Source organism: Bacillus rossius, chromosome 12 (genome assembly GCF_032445375.1).
Source record: "Bacillus rossius redtenbacheri isolate Brsri chromosome 12, Brsri_v3, whole genome shotgun sequence".
NCBI classification, from domain to species: Eukaryota; Metazoa; Arthropoda; class Insecta; order Phasmatodea; family Bacillidae; genus Bacillus; species Bacillus rossius.
This window is the reverse complement of record NC_086339.1, coordinates 23,116,965-23,131,402: the sequence shown is the minus strand read 5'-3', so window position 1 is coordinate 23,131,402 and position 14,438 is coordinate 23,116,965. Positions and strand designations below refer to the sequence as shown.

Genomic DNA, 14,438 nt, shown 5'->3' with positions numbered 1-14,438 from the left:
TCGATTTTGCAGACCGAAATTTTAAATTATATGATGGAAACGGCTCCCGCAAAAGTGAAAAAAAACTTGATAAAAATACTTAACTCCTGCTTTGGACCTGATTTTCGACAAGGAATTTTTATTTTAAAATACTGCCCATTTTGTTGAAATTTATTAAACAGTTAATACTATAACATTTCCTTTTGTCTTTGTAAACTTTTATTCGCGCCTTTCGCCACAGATGGCAGCACCGTATTGATTTCCGTTCCTTGACTTGTGTTCCATTCACGAAATTAGTTAATACCAAATGCCGTGTGCCGGGAGCTGAGATGTTCCACATCAGGAAGAGCCAGCGCCGCGGGTGCAGTCGAGCCTTAATGCAGTGGCCTCGACGCGCAGTGCGCAGGTCTCACACGGCCCCGAGTGTCCCCGACGCCAGGTCAGGTGGGCCGCGAGTGGGTTTCCCCCCGGAGGACAGGGTTGCCAACTCGACGCGACCCTCATATGCGGGTCCGCGACAAGACTGGTAGAGAAGAAGGTTGGGCCGTCTCGCCTGTTTTGAGTAACGGTACCCCGGAGGGTCGCGCGTGACGTCACCGCGGCGCATCCCTCTCCGAGTCTAGGGCTGACTGCCACGCATTGCCAGTTCCAGACCGCGATTTTTACCCGCCTTACTTCGGCATGAGTTCGTAGTTAGATCGGAGTGGTTTAAAATTATATTTATTTATAGTAGTTTCATTATCCTACTTATGTTTCGGAGTTTAATGGTATTACAACCGCACAAACGGGAGAGCTGCGAGTTTTTTGTTGCTGCGATCAGTAGTCGCACGCCGTAGTGGATTTTTTTCGTGCTTCGTCGTGGATGTGACTGTGTAATAAAAATGCCCGCTTGTGCAGTTGCGACCTGCAGAAACGTTTCAGGTCGTGGTGACAGTGCGTTATGTTTTTATAGATTTCCTGAAGATCCAGACATTTCAATAAAGTGGGTGTTAGCTTGCAAGAGAAAAGACAAGTTCAATCCGAGGAATGTTAGCATTTGTTCGGATCACTTCGTTTCCGAGGACTTTGAAAGAGACTTACAAGCGGAACTGACCGGTCAGAAGAGAAGAAAAGTCTTGAAAAAATGTTCTGTGCCACATGCAAACATACCTAATAAAACTGAATGCACTTCAGACTATAGAGGAAAACGTCTTCGTTCGCGAAGCGTGAAGAGGAAGCTTGTGGAAGAATTACACAAATCTGTAAAGGCACGAAAATCGGACGATTCGGTGCATTGTAACACTGTACATGATGAACAAAAAACTCCGAATTGTCAGTTAGTTGCAGAAGACGATGTGAACTCAGAGGCTTATTTGTCAGCGAAAATGCAAGCCATGGAAAATGAAATAATGATATTAAAAATGAAAGTATCTGACCTGGAAAATGAAATAATACGGAGGCGAGAATCTGAAAAGCGCTTGGAAATGGAAAACAAAATGTTGAAACAACAGTTATTGAAAATTAAAATTCTGCATAAGCGATGTCCAAAATTAGTTAAAACTGAATTGCGGAATATTTTGAAAAATGTTTTCACGCCAAAACAAATTGAAAGATTCATAACCAAAAAGAAATGCTGCTGGGGAAAAGAAGACATAGCAGCAGCAATTACTCTAAGATCAATTTCTCGGAAAGCCTATCTTTACATGAAAAATAAAGTAGGCTTGCCACTTCCGGGATTGTCAACTCTTCGAAAATGGACCAGGAATTTAAAATGTATGCCAGGAATTCAAACTGAAGTGTTAGCAGTCCTTGAAGCTACGACTAAAATCATGACTGAAACAGAGCGCATAACAATTCTGTCATTTGACGAGATGAGTGTAGATTCAAGATTATGTTACGACCAAAGTGACGATAGAATACTTGGGCCAAATATAAACGCACAAGTAATAATGGCTCGAGGACTAGCTTCAAAGTGGAAACAGCCAATATTTTACGACTTCGATAGAAAGATAACAAAAGATCTTCTTTTCGATGTTATAAGAGCGCTCGAGGAACGGTCATTTTGTGTCGTTGCGATGGTCAGTGACATGGGCGGAAGTAATATAGGCTTGTGGAAAGAACTAAATATAACACCAGCTAGTACAACGTTTGAAAATCCCCATAGTAGCCACCCTGTGTGGGTTTTTGCAGACATGCCACATGCCATTAAGTTGTTGAGAAATAATTTTTTGGATTATGGAATACAGCTCCCTTGTGGAACAGTTATTAGGAAAGATCATGTGCAAGCCATAATTGAAAACACAGAATTGAAATTGTCTCCAAAACTTACTCCTCTTCATATTCAGCTAAAAGGGAACACTCGCCAGAAAGTAAAATTTGCTGTTCAGCTGTTTTCGCATCACACAGCGACACGGCTTTCCTTGAAATATCCTGAACATCCAGAAATCTGTAACTTCTTTGAATTAGTTGACAAGTTTTTTGATGTTATGAATTCAAGATTTATTCACGATAAATGTAAGCCGTGGCACAGTGATTTTGGTTTTCGAATTGAAGAACAATTGTCAATAATTACAGAAATGGAGGCGATGGTTCTTAACATGAGAATCGTAGGTCACAAAACATTGATGCCATTTCAGAAAGGTTTATTAATTTCTGTGCGATCTGTAATTGGTCTACACAATTATCTTCAGAAAAATAACTCATTGAAATACATCATAAGTAGTATATGATAGGGGCTCCGGAAACAGGATTCAGGTTGTGGTGACTGTGGTGACACCCGACATCTTGGATTGTGACGTCACGGCGGCCATCTTGGACGAGCGAAACGTGACAATGTGCGTAACGTGACATTCTTTCGTGCGTGCAGCCGGCGTAACGGGACACAGCGTAACGGGACATTACGTAACGGGACAAGTAGATCACGGCAGCCATCTTGGATCCGCCATCTTGGATCCGCCATCTTTGATGATGTCATTTTGTTTTCTAGAAAATTCCGGCATTGTGTTGTCCGCCATATTGGATGATGACGTCACCGTTGCAATTTCCGTTACGGCCGGCATCTTTAACTTTTTTATTTATTATCCGATTTTATTGAAATTTTTTTAAAATTATAAAAAAAATTAATTAATATAAATTTAATAAAATATTTATAAAAAACATACTTTTTAGACACGGAGTTCGGAGTCCTCGGTTCGAACCCGACGAGGTCAAAAAAAATTAAAAATGGCTACCGATCCTTCCCTCACAGTGGACGCAGGCAGACTGACCCCCACCACTTATGTCAAAGTATACATATCTTCACCTAGTATGACGTCATGTCCGCCATCTTGAAATTTGGACGCCATCTTGAAAATCTTTATTTATTATCCGATTTTAATGAAAAAAATTCCAAAATTCATCAAAAAATTAACGTATTTCAATTCTGTTTGATTATATCGATGTACGTCCTTGGTTCGATTCCCGGCGAGAGTAAACGGTTGATCCTTCCTCCATGAAAGCTACCTAGACTCATCTACCACCTCCAGTACCAAGGTATATTTCATCAACTGGTATGACATCATGTCCGCCATCTTGTATTCATCCGCTGGAGACCGTCATCTTGTTTTCATCTGCTAGAGTGTGCCGATACCATGTAGTATAATTTTATGTTCACCATACCTTTGTCCTCTACTGTTGACATTGAACTTTGACCTTGACCTTGAACTTTGACCTTGACCTTGAAATTTGACCTTGACCTTGAACTTTGACCTTGACCTTGAAATTTGACCTTGACCTTGAAATTTGACCTTGACCTTGAAATTTGACCGTGACATTGAAATTTTACTTTGTCCTTGAAATTTAACTTTGTCCTTGTCGACCATCATGGATCCGACATTTTATGTTCAGTACATGCTACCAGGAGCTACCACCTGCCAGAGTACTCCATCTTGTGTGTGTACTTGTATTATGGAGTACATTTCCATCTGGTTAATTTTATTCTAACCCGCTACAGTGCAGTAATCATTTATTACCGAGGTGCCCCCGCCATCTTGAAATTCGACCGCCATCTTGAAATCATGTAATAATGTAGCTAGAAAAGCGGGAAAAAATCCAAAATTCATTAAATAAATCACTCATTAACTTACATATTGATTCGATTCGCTACAGTCCTTGGTTCGATCCCTGAATGATGCAAAACATTTAATTTTATATAAAAAATAATTTCAATAAACCATGTTCAAAATTCTTAAAGAGACTTTAAATCCTCTACTACCATCATCCTATCAGACATCAAGACCACCATATTGGAAATTCATAATTGTAATGCTAGAGATTCGTGAAAAAGTTCAAAATTCATTAAATAAATTTGTAATCTATATACTGATTGATTAAATCGACTAAGGTCCTTGGTTCGATCCCTGGCCGATACAAATCAACTTTAATTTTAAAAAAGTACCAGAAAAGTGTAAGGTTCGAGAAATAAAACACCTCAAAGTCTTTTACAAACATAATATTTATTACACAATTTCTATCCTACTACAGAATCACTTGCGAAAGCCAGCAATCTTATAAACATTTAGCCCTGCATAGACGTGCATCGACTACTTCTTAGCTCCAAATGGCTCCAAATGCTTCAAAAGGCTCCAAATGCTCCAACAGCTCCAAAAAAAGGCTCCAAATGCTCCAATAACCACCAAATGCTTAACACAGCTCCAAATGGCTCCAAATGCTCCAAACGGCCTCCAAATGCTTGACAGCCTCCAAATGCTTGACAGCTCCAAATGGCTCCAAATGCTCCAAACGGCTCCAAATGCTCCTAATGTCTCCAAATTGCTCCAAACGGCTCCAAATGCTCCAATAACCACCAAATGCTTAACACAGCTCCAAATGGCTCCAAATGCTCCAAACGGCCTCCAAATGCTTGACAGCCACCAAATGCTCCAAATGTCTCCAAATGGCTCCAAATGCTCCAAACAGCTCCAAATGCTCCTAATGTCTCCAAATTGCTACAATTGCTCCAAACGGCTCCAAATGCTCCAAATGTCTCCAAATGCTCCAAACGGCACCAAATGCTCCAAATGTCTCCAAAAGGCTCCAAATGCTCCAAACGGCTCCAAATGCTCCAAATGTCTCCAAAAGGCTCCAAATGCTTCAAAAGGCTCCAATTGCTCCAAACGGCCTCCAAATGCTTGACAGCTCCAAATGCTCCAAATGGCTCCAAATGCTCCAAATGGCTCCAACAGCTCCAAATGCTTCAAAAGGCTCCAATTGCTCCAAACGGCCTCCAAATGCTTGACAGCTCCAAATGCTCCAAATGGCTCCAAATGCTCCAAATGGCTCCAACAGCTCCAAAAAGCTCCAAATGCTTCAAAAGGCTCCAATTGCTCCAAACGGCCTCCAAATGCTTGACAGCTCCAAATGCTCCAAATGGCTCCAAATGCTCCAAATGGCTCCAACAGCTCCAAAAGGCTCCAAGTGCTTCAAAAGGCTCCAATTGTTCCAAGAGCTACATCTTCAATTGATTCCAACTGATTCCAATTACTTTTCTTATCGAACTTGGCATGGTTACTAACATGTCTTTATTAGTATACATTTTGACTGGCAGTGGTAACGTATTTTGCACCTTTAAGTTATAAGTTTTATTTAGAAATCAGATTTCGATAAATGGTAGATACCATTTGGAAAGAAAATATATTAATTTATCTTCAAGTTTATACACATTTAATTTAAGCCATTATTGTATGTAGCCAGCTTCCCTCAGTTCTTTGAGTATGAAGGATATTTCTTTAATGTTCGAATAGTTTCCTGCACAAAGCGAACCATGTAGTAGTCGTAGCCTGTCAACCAATATGTTAGGATCTTCCCATGAGGTATAATCAAACTCTTCTGCTGCGTTCATCATCCTTGCATGTTTATAATAAATATTATTATCTCTGGTGTCTATCGTTTTAACACCAACCTCAAGGTCACTTTCGTCATCGTGCCAGTGATTATCACAAGCTTGATCAGGATAATTTATTTTATTACGACGTTTCCATCGTTTTGGTCTCAAACCACCATCACAGTCTTCGCTCTTGCATGCTTTTGGTGCTTCAGCACAGTACTCAATCATGTCAGCCTTAGATGTGTCAGCACAGTCTACGTTCACGCCAGCTTCTGATGTGTCACCACAGTCTTCAATCATGTCAGCACCACAAACTTGATCAGGATAATTTATTTTATTACGTCGTTTCCATCGTTTTGGTCTCAGACCGCCATCACAGTCTTCGATCTTGCCTGCTTTAGGTGCTTCAGTACAGTACTCAATCATGTCAGCCTCAGATGTGTCACCACAATCTTCAATCATGCACGCTTCAGATGATTCATCAAAGTCTTCGACCTTGTAAGCTTCAGATGGTTCTCCATCTTTCTCATTTTCATGGAGACGACTAGATATTGGAGTAAATATATTTTCATTTCTAATGTGGTTACAACTTCCTTCGTTTGTTTTAAATTTTAAATTATTATCTTGATCTAGATCAGTAATTTTAGCATTAGCTTTTTCGCCTTCGTTCCTCTTCCGCGATGTTGTAGCCCAGTCTTCGTTATCTTTATTCATCTTAATTGTACAGGTCTTGTAATGTCTATCCAAGTAATATCTTCTACCAAAGGATTTCTGACACTGACTGCAATGAAATGGTTTTTGACAAGGACCCAAATTACACTCGCTTCTCTCATGTCGTTTAGCGTTCTTTCTCAAGGTAAACACCTTGCTACAGTATCTACAGTGATGACGTTTCGATACAGCGTCAGATCCTAAATCGGAATTCATATTAGTTACCGAGACTAATGCCAGATGCAAACTAAGAGTTTTAAATTAGATATATTACTTAAATAGAATTTTTTAATTATTTCATCAGCGAGAATTAATTTATCTCATTCAAAGGTACTTTTTGCAAGTAGTTCTGCTTTTCAACAACAGATGTCGCCACATGTTACTTGCAGGTAAATAATATTTAGTTCTTTTATGCGGGATGCGGGATGCTCACTAACGATCGAAATAGAACGATGGCTTCGCTAGACTCCAAGGAGTCTCCTTGGAGTCTAGCGAAGCCATCGTTCTATTTCGATCGTTAGTGAGCATCCCGCATCCCGCATAAAAGAACTAAATATTATTTACCTGCAAGTAACATGTGGCGACATCTGTTGTTGAAAAGCAGAACTACTTGCAAAAAGTACCTTTGAATGAGATAAATTAATTCTCGCTGATGAAATAATTAAAAAATTCTATTTAAGTAATATATCTAATTTAAAACTCTTAGTTTGCATCTGGCATTAGTCTCGGTAACTAATATGAATTCCGATTTAGGATCTGACGCTGTATCGAAACGTCATCACTGTAGATACTGTAGCAAGGTGTTTACCTTGAGAAAGAACGCTAAACGACATGAGAGAAGCGAGTGTAATTTGGGTCCTTGTCAAAAACCATTTCATTGCAGTCAGTGTCAGAAATCCTTTGGTAGAAGATATTACTTGGATAGACATTACAAGACCTGTACAATTAAGATGAATAAAGATAACGAAGACTGGGCTACAACATCGCGGAAGAGGAACGAAGGCGAAAAAGCTAATGCTAAAATTACTGATCTAGATCAAGATAATAATTTAAAATTTAAAACAAACGAAGGAAGTTGTAACCACATTAGAAATGAAAATATATTTACTCCAATATCTAGTCGTCTCCATGAAAATGAGAAAGATGGAGAACCATCTGAAGCTTACAAGGTCGAAGACTTTGATGAATCATCTGAAGCGTGCATGATTGAAGATTGTGGTGACACATCTGAGGCTGACATGATTGAGTACTGTACTGAAGCACCTAAAGCAGGCAAGATCGAAGACTGTGATGGCGGTCTGAGACCAAAACGATGGAAACGACGTAATAAAATAAATTATCCTGATCAAGTTTGTGGTGCTGACATGATTGAAGACTGTGGTGACACATCAGAAGCTGGCGTGAACGTAGACTGTGCTGACACATCTAAGGCTGACATGATTGAGTACTGTGCTGAAGCACCAAAAGCATGCAAGAGCGAAGACTGTGATGGTGGTTTGAGACCAAAACGATGGAAACGTCGTAATAAAATAAATTATCCTGATCAAGCTTGTGATAATCACTGGCACGATGACGAAAGTGACCTTGAGGTTGGTGTTAAAACGATAGACACCAGAGATAATAATATTTATTATAAACATGCAAGGATGATGAACGCAGCAGAAGAGTTTGATTATACCTCATGGGAAGATCCTAACATATTGGTTGACAGGCTACGACTACTACATGGTTCGCTTTGTGCAGGAAACTATTCGAACATTAAAGAAATATCCTTCATACTCAAAGAACTGAGGGAAGCTGGCTACATACAATAATGGCTTAAATTAAATGTGTATAAACTTGAAGATAAATTAATATATTTTCTTTCCAAATTGTATCTACCATTTATCGAAATCTGATTTCTAAATAAAACTTATAACTTAAAGGTGCAAAATACGTTACCACTGCCAGTCAAAATGTATACTAATAAAGACATGTTAGTAACCATGCCAAGTTCGATAAGAAAAGTAATTGGAATCAGTTGGAATCAATTGAAGATGTAGCTCTTGGAACAATTGGAGCCTTTTGAAGCACTTGGAGCCTTTTGGAGCTGTTGGAGCCATTTGGAGCATTTGGAGCCATTTGGAGCATTTGGAGCTGTCAAGCATTTGGAGGCCGTTTGGAGCAATTGGAGCCTTTTGAAGCATTTGGAGCTTTTTGGAGCTGTTGGAGCCATTTGGAGCATTTGGAGCCATTTGGAGCATTTGGAGCTGTCAAGCATTTGGAGGCCGTTTGGAGCAATTGGAGCCTTTTGAAGCATTTGGAGCTGTTGGAGCCATTTGGAGCATTTGGAGCCATTTGGAGCATTTGGAGCTGTCAAGCATTTGGAGGCCGTTTGGAGCAATTGGAGCCTTTTGAAGCATTTGGAGCCTTTTGGAGACATTTGGAGCATTTGGAGCCGTTTGGAGCATTTGGAGACATTTGGAGCATTTGGAGCCGTTTGGAGCATTTGGAGCCTTTTGGAGACATTTGGAGCATTTGGTGCCGTTTGGAGCATTTGGAGACATTTGGAGCATTTGGAGCCGTTTGGAGCAATTGTAGCAATTTGGAGACATTAGGAGCATTTGGAGCTGTTTGGAGCATTTGGAGCCATTTGGAGACATTTGGAGCATTTGGTGGCTGTCAAGCATTTGGAGGCCGTTTGGAGCATTTGGAGCCATTTGGAGCTGTGTTAAGCATTTGGTGGTTATTGGAGCATTTGGAGCCGTTTGGAGCAATTTGGAGACATTAGGAGCATTTGGAGCCGTTTGGAGCATTTGGAGCCATTTGGAGCTGTCAAGCATTTGGAGGCTGTCAAGCATTTGGAGGCCGTTTGGAGCATTTGGAGCCATTTGGAGCTGTGTTAAGCATTTGGTGGTTATTGGAGCATTTGGAGCCTTTTTTTGGAGCTGTTGGAGCATTTGGAGCCTTTTGAAGCATTTGGAGCCATTTGGAGCTAAGAAGTAGTCGATGCACGTCTTTGCAGGGCTAAATGTTTATAAGATTGCTGGCTTTCGCAAGTGATTCTGTAGTAGGATAGAAATTGTGTAATAAATATTATGTTTGTAAAAGACTTTGAGGTGTTTTATTTCTCGAACCTTACACTTTTCTGGTACTTTTTTAAAATTAAAGTTGATTTGTATCGGCCAGGGATCGAACCAAGGACCTTAGTCGATTTAATCAATCAGTATATAGATTACAAATTTATTTAATGAATTTTGAACTTTTTCACGAATCTCTAGCATTACAATTATGAATTTCCAATATGGTGGTCTTGATGTCTGATAGGATGATGGTAGTAGAGGATTTAAAGTCTCTTTAAGAATTTTGAACATGGTTTATTGAAATTATTTTTTATATAAAATTAAATGTTTTGCATCATTCAGGGATCGAACCAAGGACTGTAGCGAATCGAATCAATATGTAAGTTAATGAGTGATTTATTTAATGAATTTTGGATTTTTTCCCGCTTTTCTAGCTACATTATTACATGATTTCAAGATGGCGGTCGAATTTCAAGATGGCGGGGGCACCTCGGTAATAAATGATTACTGCACTGTAGCGGGTTAGAATAAAATTAACCAGATGGAAATGTACTCCATAATACAAGTACACACACAAGATGGAGTACTCTGGCAGGTGGTAGCTCCTGGTAGCATGTACTGAACATAAAATGTCGGATCCATGATGGTCGACAAGGACAAAGTTAAATTTCAAGGACAAAGTAAAATTTCAATGTCACGGTCAAATTTCAAGGTCAAGGTCAAATTTCAAGGTCAAGGTCAAAGTTCAAGGTCAAGGTCAAAGTTCAAGGTCAAATTTCAAGGTCAAGGTCAAAGTTCAAGGTCAAGGTCAAAGTTCAATGTCAACAGTAGAGGACAAAGGTATGGTGAACATAAAATTATACTACATGGTATCGGCACACTCTAGCAGATGAAAACAAGATGTCGGTCTCCAGCGGATGAATACAAGATGGCGGACATGATGTCATACCAGTTGATGAAATATACCTTGGTACTGGAGGTGGTAGATGAGTCTAGGTAGCTTTCATGGAGGAAGGATCAACCGTTTACTCTCGCCGGGAATCGAACCAAGGACGTACATCGATATAATCAAACAGAATTCAAATACGTTAATTTTTTGATGAATTTTGGAATTTTTTTCATTAAAATCGGATAATAAATAAAGATTTTCAAGATGGCGTCCAAATTTCAAGATGGCGGACATGACGTCATACTAGGTGAAGATATGTATACTTTGACATAAGTGGTGGGGGTCAGTCTGCCTGCGTCCACTGTGAGGGAAGGATCGGTAGCCATTTTTAATTTTTTTTTGACCTCGTCGGGTTCGAACCGAGGACTCCGAACTCCGTGTCTAAAAAGTATGTTTTTATAAATATTTTATTAAATTTATATTAATTAATTTTTTTTATAATTTTAAAAAAAATTTCAATAAAATCGGATAATAAATAAAAAAGTTAAAGATGGCGGCCGTAACGGAAATTGCAACGGTGACGTCATCATCCAATATGGCGGACAACACAATGCCGGAATTTTCTAGAAAACAAAATGACATCATCAAAGATGGCGGATCCAAGATGGCGGATCCAAGATGGCTGCCGTGATCTACTTGTCCCGTTACGTAATGTCCCGTTACGCTGTGTCCCGTTACGCCGGCTGCACGCACGAAAAAATGTCACGTTACGCACATTGTCACGTTTCGCTCGTCCAAGATGGCCGCCGTGACGTCACAATCCAAGATGTCGGGTGTCACCACAGTCACCACAACCTGAATCCTGTTTCCGGAGCCCCTATCATATACTACTACCATAACTTGTCGCTTAAACCAGGACTTACTTGAAAGTTTTTTTTCGCGCCTCAGAAGCATCGGCGGTACTTACGATAACCCTACACCAACAGATTTCAAGTACAGGTTCAGACAAATGTTACTAGGATCTGAACTTCCTCTGCCACAAGGCGCATGTGTTGAAGACGATAGTTTGAAGCAAAAACCATATCTGACCAGCCAGATGTTCACCGAATTGAATTTAAACATTCCAGAAAACAAGAACGAATAAAACGAGGCGGTTCAAGATGATTTGTTCACGCCCTTGACTACGTCATGGGAAGAGAATGAAGCATTAAGATATGTAGCTGGATATTTGATTCATGCAAGCGAGGACGCTAATCTAAAAAGTATTGAAGAAACAGAAAACAAAGGTAATTATCATAATTTTATTTGTTGCTATGATTTATTTTATTTTATTCCCTGTTTACTGTAGGATTGTGTGTTTTGATTTTTATAGATGGATGGATAGAAATACTGAGTCGCGGAAAATTGACTGTCCCGTCATCAAAATTTGTGAAAACTGTACAGCATGCTGAAGAAATATTTAAAACACATCACGGGTTAGGATTACAGAACGGAAAAGGTGTTGTGCGAAACTTTTTCGTGAAACTAGTAGAACATTTTCCAGATGTTAACAAAAAAGTTTTAATGAAGTTTGCAAGAACCAGAACTTTTATTAGACTTCGGCATTTAAATCGTCAAGCAAAAATTGCAAGCACGGAAAAGAAAAGGCAGAAGAAGCTTGCACAGCTTGTTCAGAAAACCAGAAATTAAGGTAACTGATATATTAATATTCGTCAATGTGCTTGTTTGAGTGACAAAATGTTATAACTGCATGCATATGAGCAATATACAATGGTATGCGCATTTTTCGAGCCATGGTTTATTTCTTTTTCTAGTCAATTTATGCACTCCCGTCTCGTGTTCATATCAGTAAGGCCGAATTGGTAATAAACACAGCGTGTAGTTTCTACACTACTTAAAAATGAACGTCTTAGTCTACAATATAGTAAATTATTAGATTATTGGTATTTGTATGACCGTCTTCAGAAATGCTCACTTAGTCACTTTAGGAGTATCCTTAAAATAAGTTTCAAACATACATAGTATAATTATAATATAATATAATTACCTTGCAAACAAAAAAACAAATACGAGTAGGTATTATTAGAATTTGTCCGACGAATCGCTTGCACGAGCATGAAACACGATGCGCATGAAACTGTTATTATGTATATATACTCGTAACAAAGTTATTTATTTTTCCTCTCCAAATTGTGACAGCCACATAACTGTGTGAGATATAAAGAAACTGTTTGATATATGTTCCAACACAGTAGCTGTATCGGCGTGAAAACGAGTGAAAGATGTAGGTTTTGCCCTTAGCTGAGAGCTCAGCTGGCCGGTTCCTGCGCCGCAGTGACGTCACGAGCAGCCCTTGGAAGTACCGTTACTCAAACCGGCCCTCTCGGGCCAACCTCCTTCTCTACCAGTCTTGGGTCCGCGGTGCAGCCAACATTACCCCTCTCCGCCCTTTTTATTTCCACTTCACTCTTTTTTTTTTTCTTTTTGCCCACGCGCGAGGAAAAATTTACTGTTCACTGAACCCAAGTCAGACGCCCGCATAATCTACATCCGTTTATTTTTTTGAATTGATTGTTAAAGTTAAAAAATAATAATAAACATAGGTTAGGTTTTGTATGTTGACCAAATGAAATTATCGCGTAAAAAAAGCCTTTGTATTTTATTGTGTTATTTAATAAATAATTGCAATTAATAAATTAGGATAAACATCAAGATTATTTATTGATTTCCTTTATTAATTATTATTCATATAAATAATTAATTTTATGTGCGTGTTTATATTAATATTGAATACTGAATTTTTGAATATATTTTTTTAAAATTTGATTGAATTTATACTTTACAACCGTATTTATAAGATCATTCCAGTCTTTTTATTATTTTATGTCTATTAATTGTTTGCATGCAAATTCAAAATTATTTTTTTTACGCCAATTAAGTATAAATTCTAACGCTCGCACTCTTATTTAAAAAAAAAATTGGTTGTCTGTAAAGTCGGTTTACGGACGATAGTTTAACGTGACAACGTCATAACAAAACATTGATGAAATGATTGCATTCTTTTATGAATAAATTTGAATCATTTTTATTGAATTATCAATATTTTTATGGATACAAAGAAGGAGTGAAATGAAATCTACAATTTAATTGATAAATTTACTTTTATTTGCACTCATTAATTCAAATATGTTTATTACTTTAACGAACAGATTATTTTAACTATATCTTTTGTAAATGTTTGCTATTTAACTTCTTCCAATCTGTGTTATTCTGTTAATGATAGGACGATGATAGGAAAAGTAGGAAACGAATGGGAGTGTTTCAGGTTTAATGTGCCTCGAAAAAGTCAAATCGATGGTTGTTCCAATCGAGTGGAAGAGAGATAGATGCGGCGCAAGCGTACAATGAGCCAAAGGCGTCGCCAGCCGATGGCCTAGGGAAGGGGAGGGGGGGAAAGTTGTGGGAAAAGTATGTAATTTTTTGCTTTTGGCTACATTTTTTTGAATATCTAGGGCTCTAGGGGGGTAACTGCCCCCCTCTCCCCCCTGGCGACGCCCTTGCAATGAGCTTAACGGGACAAAGCGTAACGGGACAATGTGCGTAACGGGACAATAAGTCATCCTTTTTCGTGCGTGCAGCCGGCGTTCATCGATTTATTAGACGTCACGTCAAAAAATGCCGACCAAGAGGTTGCACGAGCGACAAAGCTCGGCGACTGACGGCGGGAGAGCGAACCGCGAGGCCTCCGCACGCACCGGACGTGGTTGTCTCACCTGCCGCGGCGCGGCGCTGTGGTCGCGGCGGCGGGAAAGAGGACAGTCAACTCTGCTTTGGGGCGGTCGCCGACGGAACAGCTGCCAGGCGCCGGGTCGGCTAGGAATAACAACGCCCCTGCTTCGCGTGCTGCCGCCGACAACGGAGCTATTGTTCATTGGAGCTGCTACACATTAAACAA

The 14,438-nt window shown here is 39.4% G+C and overlaps 1 protein-coding gene across 4 annotated transcripts in view; it reads left to right on the top strand.

The window, feature by feature from the left end:
• Nucleotides 1–14,438, top strand: part of LOC134537705 (ATP-sensitive inward rectifier potassium channel 12-like) — a 302,579-nt gene that overhangs the window by 169,490 nt on the left and 118,651 nt on the right. The window contains exons 1-2 of one of the 4 annotated variants that reach the window (XM_063378431.1): nt 11,384–11,769; nt 11,856–12,173. The exons of 2 other annotated variants lie outside the window; for them this stretch is intronic. The gene's annotated coding sequence lies outside the window, so the exon portion shown is untranslated. Of the gene's footprint in view, nt 1–11,383; nt 12,174–14,438 lie in introns of those variants that run through there. One more of the 4 variants, XM_063378432.1, reaches the window with a different exon arrangement.